Raw genomic sequence first — 12767 nt, forward strand, 5'->3', positions numbered from 1 at the left:
ATAATAAGCAATAATACCTATATTATTATTGAGAGTGGAACAGAGTGTGAATATTTAACTCCACATTTCGTGGGTTTCAAAAAGATTAGACGAGTACGCAAGTACCTCTATTCAGTGGTGTATTAACGTTTGGCACATACACAACCCCATATTAATATTTTGCAAGATACGTGTTGAAAATTAGTTTAGATTAGTTTTGCACAAATAGATAATTAGTAATATCAAAGATTTATTGTTATACTATTGAACTTGAATTACAGTTAAACTTAATAATATATAAGGAGTTAATTACCCACCTTATTCAAATGGGTTGATGAGTTATTGAGTTGATAATAAATGTAAAGTTAGCAGTGATATATTGGATGACCGCTGTATAGGCAGTATGCACACTATACATTGGTGCATCATTTAAATTTGGATGTAAGTGCATTTGTTAGTACCTATACTAACAAATACCTAATAATAATATTAAAACCTAATCTTCTTTATTCTTAAGACTAAATTATAATAAAACTCAAAGAGTATAGCTTAGTGATACAAGTGCAGTCCGGGAGGTACTAATGCTTAAGTTATTTAGGCTATAACCTATAGCCACCTGGAGTGGCAAATTGAAAAGGTTGAGACAAAATAACAAATTTAGAAGTAAAATATCAATATGTAAATTACGCAGTAAATTAATTTTAGTTTATGAGCAGCCTTGATCCTGCCCTGAATGCAGTCTACAATATAATAAATGGTAAGCCTACTAAAATCAATTATAAATTATAATAAATTGATTACTAAATATTAAATGATCAAATTCTTACTTATATTTGAAATATGTAAAATAAATTTTTTTTTAACTTATTTTACTGCAGTTCAAATTTTGATTAAATTAGATACATACAAAAAAATTGTTCTTCTAGGTACCTTTCAATTTTAGTAATCTATCTAATTCAAAAAATATTAATAGTAAGGATTTGAAAATTGAACTTTATGAAATTATTATGTATTTTATTATTTTCTAAACAATATACACAAGAAAATCTTCAAAATAACTAACAGTTATAATTTATTACATACATATTTTAGACTCAGAACCTATTCACACAATCACACAGTTCTACAAACCTACAGTACATCGATATTAACTTAATTAAGAACAATAATATATATTTTAAGCGATATTATTGATAAAAATAAGTTATAAATTAAATCTACTACATTACTGAAAATAAATTACAAACATTAATTATTATTATCGTATTCTTCAAACAGACTCAACAGCTAAATAAAGCAGTTGATTTAATTAATTTAATTACGATAAAATACAAGTGATATCAAATAAATTGATATACAGTAATATACATATAATTTAATACTTTTAATAATATTCATGGAAGCTAACAGATCATCACCATTTAAAATCAATTAGTCAACGATTATGAGTTCATCGTCAAATTCAAATTTATCTCATACATTACAGTAACCTACTCAATAACGAGATAGACTCGAAATCTACTACACATCAGAATTATTACCCACTTTTAATAATTGATAATAAATTAAGTCATTTTTATGCAGTTTAGAGAGGGTGCGGGGGAACTCCTACAGTTCTGTTTTAATTATTTGTGTAGGCAGGTATTTTTTGAATTCCATCGCCTCTCCTCATAAAATTTAGTTCAGCGCCACTGTAGGAGTTTAATATACGCCTTTTTAATTATTATGATTCTCTAATACCTTATACCCTTCTCCTAACCTATATTATAATACACCGATTTAGTACTTACACCAAGTTGACAAAATAAAAACTCTACAGCAACTTAATATTTATTTAAATTGGGTGAAAAATATAAAACTACATAACAAATTTGAAGCTTTCTTAATAAGTTTTAGTATAAAACTATTAACATGCGTAAGTTAATTATTTATAATCAAGTGATATTTAGTTTTCTAAAACTAACTCTTAAAACTTAGAGAATACAGTTGCTATATAAAAATTGACTGATTAGAAAAATATAATTGTGTTACTAAACAAGTCGTTTTTATAAAATTATTAATAATAATACAGATAAATTTCAATTTTATATATTATTAATATGATATATTAATCATTCAATATTCAAATGTGTTCTTTTATAAAAGTATACAACATATAAAGATCTACACCTGCACATTCGTATGTACCTCACATATTTAATTACATTTTTAGTTATGCCTACTCGTACTTATAAATTGTAATAATTAAAACTTATTATAAAATAATACTTATATTATTACTTTACCTTTTATTTATTTTATTACATTTTACTATTTTAGTATAAGTAAAATGAAATATTATTTGTCAAATTTTCATATAAATTTATAAAAACTGCATAAAAATTATTCCAAACAAAAATTGTGAAATTTCTTTGTAAATGATGTACGTATAATATAGGCAAATTAAAATATAACTTATACCAGTGGTGGCCAAACTTTTTTTGGTCACGATCTACTAAAATATACTTCACCTTTGAGGATCAACTTCCATAGAAAAATTTTTTTTTCCTAGTGCGCTTATACATATAGTAATAAGTACATTTAGTGAAAATTTCAAATAAATCGGTTCAGTAGTTTTGGCTGCACTTTGATTCCACCCTTCATTTATGTATAAATATTGTAAATCGTACATGTCTCACTTCTAGAAACAATATAAATGGAATAAAATAATCTCGTCTTCACATATAGCGAAACCCTCAATTTTTACAAGCTATTAAACACACTGTACAAACAATAATGAATCCAACATACCTAATATTAACACAACAAAAGTGTGTGTACCTGCTTATACGGCTATATAATCGGTCAGTAATATCCACTTAGAAAGCATCATCACGCTCTCCCATGACAACAATACACAATATATTTAAAATCATAATAATTAATTGGTTTTAAATATTTAGAGGAATCATAATCAATTTATGAACAAAATTATTATATATTTTATTGAAAAATATAATTTTTTTTTATCTGGTATTGACATAAATTATTTGTGTACCAAAGATAATTATAAGGGACAATGCGGTCAATACCATATTTTAATAGACAAATCGTTTAGAAACAAATTTGGTAATAAGATGAAAACGTCCATGTACAGCAGTATTGCAATACGAATAACCGTTTCAATCCGATGTCAATCAATCGAGCTACCAGTTGGAATTTTACAATAGTATGTTATGCAGATATTTGAATATTCAACTGCATTATATTAAATTTTATATTTTAGATATTTTTTTCCGTATAATGTATCAACCATATTTTGTAATATTAAATTTTTATGGACTAAGAAGTTTAAATCATGTTTCAACATCAATTTATTCTGAACTAAGATTATAGCTGACGAGAAATCAACCAGACGTAAATTTAATAAAATATTCATAGATAATTATGATTTATACTTTTGCGTTTATTTTGGTAGTAAAAAATAGTTATTCAACATTATATTATATCAATACCTAATCAATGATTATTATAAGTACCAATGCACGATTATACTTCACTGTATCTACGCTGACTATTGAAAGAATATTTTAACTAAAATCCTATTTAGTTAAAACTTAAATTGCATAATTAAATAGTAAATTAAAAAATGTATCTCGAATATATGCTTAATGCTATATGACTCTATAAAATCAAGAGGTATAGATACTTTTATAAATGGAAATTAAAATATTTTTCATTTGAGGCATTACACAAATAATATTGATTAAGATTTATGGATATTCTATTGTCATTTTAAACTATGAGTGCTAGAAGGGTAAGGGCTAAAACCCTATTTTAATTTATTTTTCTACCTTCTCTCCCCAAAAGCAATATTAGTCCGTGATTATAATAAAAAATATTGTAATATTGTGTAGGTAGTTAACACATATCAGTAATTAGTAATCCTTAGCAGAACTTAAATCACATAATAACCACAAGTGTTATTTTCTAATTAGTAATTATGCTATAATAATAAACTATCTATTGTAAACCTTATCTATATTATATATTGTAATAATTGTCGAACTATAATAATTATATACTGGAAGTTCTAAAAATAAAAAAACCACAAGTGTTACTTCTGCAAAATACAACGTATATCTGTCCTTATATATATTTTTTATTCTTTCTTATATTACCGTGATAATAACATGATTAATTATTAGTTAGTAACACAACCATGGTTAATATATTTTTATTTATGGTACGATACTTCGATTATACAAACCATTATACTAATACATAATATTATAAGTATTACATTCTTATCTAATATGAAGTACCTAATACTCATGTGTGCTATTATTGTTAATAATTATTATAAATGATAATTGGTATCAAATAATACACTTATAGACTGTTTACTGCAGCTCTCTACTATTATAATATTCATTGTTCATATTTTTGCAATGATTAATGAGTACTGAATAGTTTCTAGTTAAACATGGTTGCTAAACGGAAAAATGAGTTTTCAGTATTTTATACAAAACACTAGAGAGAACCATTTCTACCTTGTTAAGAATTATAATTTATTTACAGTATATAACAGTAAAAAAACTAAATAATAGTCAATAATTGACAATGAAAATATTGATATCGGATAACAAAAAAAAAGCATTCAAAGAATTAGATGTCATACAAATTTTTAATCAAAACGTTCCAAGAAGGATACAATTATAAGATTGGAGTCATAATAGATAAATAAAAAAAAAAACACTTTTTATAAATAATTTGTTGCATGATCTATTAAAAACATGATTTTTCAAAAATTATAAATGAAAGAAATATTTAATTAAGATATTTTTGTAAGATTTAACCCCCCCTCCCCCCCAATATAAAATTCTTGGCTATGCTACTGCCCCCAGCAATTAAAAATACCCAAAACTCAACCGTATGGAACTAAACATGAAACGATATTGAGTACGTACATACTATAAAGGCAATCCTGATTCTATAGGCTGCTCAAATTTATAAAATCATAAAAGTATAAAATATAAAATGGATTTCACTTATAACCACCGTGTGACACTAGACTAGTCAAACAGACTGCAGTAGGCGCGAACATGTGAAGGACAAAGACTTAAATCGGTTCTAAGGGTGTCCATGTGATAGTCGGGTGGAGATGGGTACTACAGACCCTGAGACCACCGAGTAGCGTCACCATTGTGTGTGCACGCTCTACGAAACGAAGTAAAAAGGAATATAATATCGTCAAAAATATTATATACGCGTATTGTGTTTGTTTACAATAATTGAATAAACATGAAGCGTGCGTATCGCGTATGCTGTGCATATATACACAGAAATACAAGATAGGTACCTACTGTGAGAACACGACATTTCTGTAAGGCCAACTACGCGGGTCTTTATTCATTTTCGTCGTTCAATATTTCGTTAGCCGGGTCGTATCTCGTTTTTATTTATTTCGTTTCCGCAATATACAGATAGGGTCAACGAGATGAAAAAATAAACCCCTGCCGCCACCGCCGATTTATATCAATAGGCGGTACATAGGACTTCATACGAATATACGATACAACACACCGCGCGCGTGCTGTATAATATTTATATACTCATTCCACCTCGTCGTATTCACGTATGTATGTACACCAAATATTGACCAGTGACCACGCAGAGCTGCAGAAGTATTCAACATTTGAATTAAGTACAGCCACCCACTCAAAACGGCGAACCCAAATCGTCTACAATAACACATTGTGCTCGCCTTGTGTGTTGTATTGTGTATGGGTAATAATATTGTACGTCGTCGAAATACACTGCACCAGCACTACTACCGAGGGAGTTACTGAGGGAATACAAAAACACAATGCGCGTTCAAACAACATATGTATTATTACAATACATATTAATACATCGGCACAGTGTTCAGAAAATCGTATTAATTTCTATACAGCGATATTGTATTAAGCTATCCCTGTTGATCGGATATAATACGCTTAGGATGACGAACGTATAAAAAATTGGTTTTCTAGCGCAAATTATGTGTCCCACCGATTCTTACAAAAGAGGGTTCTGGTGCAAGAGCTAGGGATGGATTAGTCACACAATCTTTCTTAACTTAATTACACATATGAATTTGGCGTTGGAAAATAATTAATTAGTAAAACCAATGTAAATCAATATGTCTATCAAATATCTAGTTAAATTATTACCTATTTTATTGTTAATTATATAATATTCCGAAACCCTTGACACTTATTAAGACTTAAGAGAAGAGTTCATACTAACATTTAAGAGAAAAGATTTTATTATTTTTTTTTTAAGTACTACGTAAACGTTAAATTGGTATAAAGAGAAAAACCCTGACAGGCTAATTTTTCTATAATATATTCCAGAAACATCTACAATAAAATCTGGTTAGCTCTAGATTGACCACAGTTAGATAGACCGTGAACCGCACTATAGACAAGCTATAAAACTTGAATTAGTCGGCGCTTTTGAATACCACCCAAAATGCAGAATACAACACAAAATGTAGATATATATTTACCATAGAATTTAATACTTAGTACTTACCACTAATTACCACACATTGAAATTCAGTTCAATGCTTTTAATCACAACTAATTACTTTTTTCAAGTATAATATTAATAAATAGATTTTTTTATTTCGGTATTCATAAAAACAAATAAAAAAGTTTTCTTGTTTATAACTTTATTAATAAAACTGTGCTTAAAATAAGTACACGATGGTAATTTTTCTTAGTGGTCTTGTTGAATGGAAACACTAAATTTTATTTTGCACTTTTTATGTTAATTTTACACGAAAATTAAACGTGTTATTATATTTTATTATACATTTATAATTTTTATCTTTATAAATATTATCATTATAATTGTTAGAAATAATTTTGAGATACTATGTTATTTGTTAGATATGTTTTAGTAGAAAAAAATCTCAGACGTTGGTAACATGACGAAAAATATTTTCTATTGTAAAAAAAGCAAAATGTTATTAGTTTTAAATAATTACACGTTTTATAAAGAACTAAATAGTAATTAGTAATTATACAAGCAAGAGTTAAATGGAGATAAACATTGAAGTAATGCACTTCAGAGCCATCAAAGCTATTTATAAATTAAGTTGAAAAAGATATTAAAAAAAAAACATTTGCCGAGTAAAAATTTAACGAAAAAAATTACCTACCTATTTCTAATTCTTCAAAATGGAAAACTGTATGATATTTTTAAATAGGTGCTTATAAAAATTAATAGACTAAGAATAGTTCAATCAAGAATCATAAGTGTTTATAGATATAAACTACATTCGTAGAAATATTTATTGTCTGAAAAGAAAAAACACTTCCACTACTACCTACTAAAATCTATTTCTGAAATTCGCACTCAGCATTAAAAATAATTGACTAACATAATAACAAAGTTGAGAATTTTCTATTATGTTATATAACAATGAAATAAAAGATATAATATGTTCTACATTATAAAATCAAACTTAAAATATTTATACTCCCAAGATACAATACAAATTTCGGTTTTTTTTTTCCAATTATTTACGATACACTAAAGAAAAATACTTAAGCTTTTAAGCTTGAATTTAGTCTGTTTATTATTGTATCTGATTTTGAACAAAGTATTAATGAGATAGTATCCAAAGTTATTATGTTTTTCATTTCAATCGTGGGATGTAGATTTCACCTCACTCAATCATGGCGGAAACATATATCTATATCATCATATTTTAAAGCAATATTCTGGCAAATAATCGAACCTAATACTTAAGAGGAAGAGAAATTACTAATACTTTTTTAAAATAACCAGTAAAAATAAAAAATAAAATGTTTAGACAATACCCATTTTTTTAACTAAACTTAAAACTAATATATAACTAAGATACTTACATAAAATTTTAATCAAAATATTTTTATTAGCATTTTTTATGCATGATGTAATTTTATAAATATATTGATTCTTATTGAGCTTAATTTTAATGCTTTGAAAATTTCAATTTTTATTTAGGGTTTTAACACAAATATCGATAAAAAATTAAGTACCTAGAAACTTGACTTAAAAGATTGATTTTTTTTATAAGTGTTTTTAATTCAAATTTTGACAAAATTCGTCAAAATATGCAAATAATTTTGCTGTGAATATTTTTTCAAGTATTCAATTTTTACAGTAAAGAAGTATAATATGTCCAAAACAATATACTTACGAGTAAAATATATAAACACAGGTTTTAAGATGTTAAAAAAAATTGGCTGAAATTAGATATTTAAATGAAGATTAACGATCTTAGTTATTTTTTTTATTTTTTGTTTAAAATTAATTACTTTAATAGTAATATAAAATATATTTGATAAAATAGGCTGTTGGCCATTTTCATAAAGAATTTGTACGCCTAATACTCTAAGTCCTAAGAATCTCTACTAGCTAATACTCTAATAGCTGCCATAACATGTATTATACCTAATTAAACGATAAACGTGTACATAGATTATCGTAACGATATGTATATGTAGAAAGTATATAAAATAAATTTCCGCAGTTTGTATAATGTTTCTTATCGGTTTTGTCGCAGATTGGATAATCTTAATTTTTTTTGTCGCAGTTTTACATACCTATCAACTTAAAGAAAAAGGTAAATTTTTTCCGCAGTTTACCATCTCCATTTATTTTATATGACAAATATCCACAAACTTTATTTATTCCATGTAACTAATTAAAATTCTACTCATTTTAATTTGTGTGAATTAGCTACAATGTATAAATTAATGTTTTAACAGCAAGTTTATTTTTTTAAATGTGTAAGTATTGTATTTTCTATGATGAACTGTTTGAAAATTCAATAATTATATCACCACTACTGATTTATCAGTAGTAATTGTTGTTTTCCTTACACAATGTTTTTTTTCATTTTTCCTACCTATACAATGATTAAGATGTATAAATTATAAAAAAAATAAACACAATTAAATAACAATAAACCAGTTATTAATAATTATTAATTTGGAATTAAGAAACAAATAAGTTATTTATTTGTATGTTTTTAATTTTGGTTTTCAAGTTTCAAATGATCAGGACTCTAGAAGAGAGGCAAATTAGGGTACTTGAATGGGAAATTTTGGTCAAAGGGTGCCAAATTATCAAATAACCGTGTCATAATATAGAAAGGCTGAATATGAGAGAGGTTAATTTTATACTTTGACCCTGTTAAAAAAATATGCTAGTTCAGCCCCTGATGTGGTCGTTTACTTTGAGTACTGAAATACAATACTTATCAATTATCATACACAACAAGTTTTTGTTTCATAATGATAGTGATTTCTATATATTTTATAAAGATAAGGAGCCAATCAAAAATCGTTAGTCATATTTTTTTATATAAGCGCTTAAAATTCAAATTTTTACAAAATATGTCAAAATTCGCTAGTAATTTTGTAGTTGAAAAATCATAAAATTGTTTGTGTTTATATCTAAGTTTAAAAAATTCAACACAAAGTTAAGATCACATAATTTTAGATTTTTATTATAAGTAGTTAAAAATTTCAATTACTAGTCGTAAAAACTTGAAACATACTCCAGTTATTTAAATTTGCATTTTCTCTACAAGGTTTAATTTTGGAGTATTCAGGTCATTAAAACATAAACAAACTTTTTCACCACCCAATTTAAAATATATTCTTAGGCTGACAAATCATCTCCATTCAGAATCGTTTTTCGTATACAATGATACCTATCATTAGATTCAAATTTAACACTCATATACGTATATAATAGTAATCCACATATACCCTTATGTACAGCTTAGCGGTACCCACTTGACCACGCTTTTTTTTTATTTGAATATAAACTTTTGGTCGTGTATTTTCTGAACTTTTTCATACACGTAGAGTACTAAAGACAACAATATTTTGAACCACTCTCAAAATGAGATAATCTTCATACAATTTTAAATCATTATTTGCGGAAACTTAAAACGTTTACATGATATATTCAGGCCCGGCTCAAGGGGTAGGTGACATGGGCCCACACCTAGGACACAATTTAACGTTTTTGTATTATAGATAAAAAAAATATTTGATTTAATATGTAAAGGGGTGGCAAAACTCAAGTTTACCTAGGTATATTAAACACTTGAGCCGATCCTGAATGTATTATATTATTATGAAATTTAATATAAGTAGTGATTATTTTTATTTCTTTTAATTTATTATCGTATATGACGTATACTGCCATGAATTATTTTTTACTATCTACTGTACAGCAGAGCGTTGTACAACTAATCACCCTTTTTCTAATTTCAATATTGCCTTTCTTTAAACTTACCTGCAAATAATATTTATAAAATTTCAAATATGAAAAAGAATGAGTGGAGAATTTTATATTAAGGATATAAAATTATTTAATTATAAACAAAAAATTGTAAAAATAAAAATAAAAATAATGAACAAAAAATATTGACGGTCACCCATCCGTTTACGCAGCATAAAACCGCTGGCTAAGCCGGAGGAAACTTGATAGAATCCCACGACCGCCAGAGGTTGTCCAAAAGGTACTAGCGTAGTAAAGAAATACGTTATTTAAATTGAAACATTTATCATTACAATAATAAAATAATTTGTGTATTTTCGTTTTTTTTTCTTTTTGTTTAAATATATATTCGTGTGGTTTTTTATTTTAATTACTATATCACTAATATTTTCATTTTATGATTGCTTATAAAATTATGTTAAAATTTGAAATTTAAAAATCAAATTTGTACGAAATATGTTAAAATTGCGATAATTTACAAGTAATTTTGTAGTTGAAAATTCATACAAAAATTTTATTTATATCTAAGATTAAAAAATTCAACACTAACTTTTCCATAAATTTTCCTTCAAATATTTATCGAAGCCTCATTATTGGAAAAATGATATGAGCGTTTGAATTTTAAATTTTTACGAAATCGAGTAACGATAACGATGTATCCTTAAACGATTATCAATATTTGTTATTATTCAAAAAGTGTAAATCGTAGGTACTTGAAAATTTCCCCAGTTATTAATATTGTCATTTTTTACATAATTTAATTTTCAAAATATTTTAATATTTTAAGGCTAATAATATTATAGGTATTTTAAGTATTCGTTTTTGTTTAGTTTTTTTTTTTATATAAATACCAATAAAATTATTTTGACTGAATCAAAATCTTGAATATTTGCAAATTGTTTTGTAGCTAAAATTTATAAAAAAAAATGTTATCTTTAGTTAATAACGATTTTCTATCAATTAATTTAAGATTTTTGATATAATTAAAAATTATTAGTCGTAGAAACTTGAAACACAAGTTTTTAAATTTACATTTTCTGTACATGGTTTAATTTTAGGATATTTAGGTCATTAAAACATAAGCCACCTTTTTCACCAACCAATTTAAAATAAGCTGACAAATCATCTCCGTTTATAATCATTTTTCAAAACAATGATACTTATCATTGGATTCGAATTTAATTCTCCAATAGTCCTATGTATAATAGTGGCACACGGCACCTAATGGCTAATGTACAGCAGAGCGGTACCTACTTCACCACATTTTTTTTTTTAATATTTCAGTTATGAGTGACGAATGTTATAACATTTTACCAAATTTTCAAGCTTTTTGACCAAGAATAACTTTTTAAATTGACAATTAAAGAAAAAAACTAAAAAAATTCTAAAAACTTAAATATAATAAATAAATAATAATACAAAAAGAGAAAAAATTTTAAAAATTTTAACTACCATAATACCTATGTATAACACTAATATGAATAAATATTTTGTGGAAATTTCAAGTATAGATACGTTTGTTTGTTTTTAAATTACAACAAAATGTTGTAAATGATGTATATTTTAACATAGCTTGGCACTTGAAACTCTATTTTCTTCTCTGTTAAATTTGTCCCAATTCTAGCAATGTGTACATAATATATAAATAATATATACACATATATATTATATATGTGTGTGTGTGTGTGTGTGTGTCTTCGTCTTACTACTTACTAGTGTGCAAGATACAATATTACAATATAGCAAATTTGTGTTCAGCAGACAGCAGAATCCATTTTAATATGCTGTTAGCTTGAATAATAGAGTTAATTGACCTATTATCAAACATAAAGGTAAGAATTATTATCTAGGGTGTCACGTAAGCTTTTATTGGTATTTTAATTTTAAAATGATTTATGAGCACTTTAAAGTTTTAATACTTAACATAATTATAACTATGTTTAAAATTAAAATATCAATAAAAAAATACGCGATGCCCTAGATAATAATCTTATCTTTAAGTTAAATAATAAGTAAATTATTCTAATAATATCATGTATATTAAAGAGCATAAAATGGATTGTGCTGAAATCAAATTTACTACGTGTACGTTAGTAAGACGAAGACAGCACGTCATGCGAATACGACGTCCTTCTTAATTAAAAGTGGTAATTTAGATCTCTTAATTAAGTTATTCGTGTGTACATAATACATAATATATATTATGTATGTACTATGTATACACGAATAACTAAATATGAACTCATGGCAATTATAAAATAATAAAATAATATATATATATATGTAGATTGTAGGTATATTATGAAAAAAAAAATATAATATTATTGTACTCTAAAAACTATAGTGATAGTAGTAATAATAATTTCATAATATTATAATATAAAATGCGATATCATGATTTGTGTCTCGTGATGAATAAATAAGTGCGGATTTGTATGCATTTGCATTTTTATTCTGGTTGATCGTATGATGTG

Source organism: Aphis gossypii, chromosome X, assembly GCF_020184175.1.
Source record: "Aphis gossypii isolate Hap1 chromosome X, ASM2018417v2, whole genome shotgun sequence".
Taxonomy (NCBI): domain Eukaryota; kingdom Metazoa; phylum Arthropoda; class Insecta; order Hemiptera; family Aphididae; genus Aphis; species Aphis gossypii.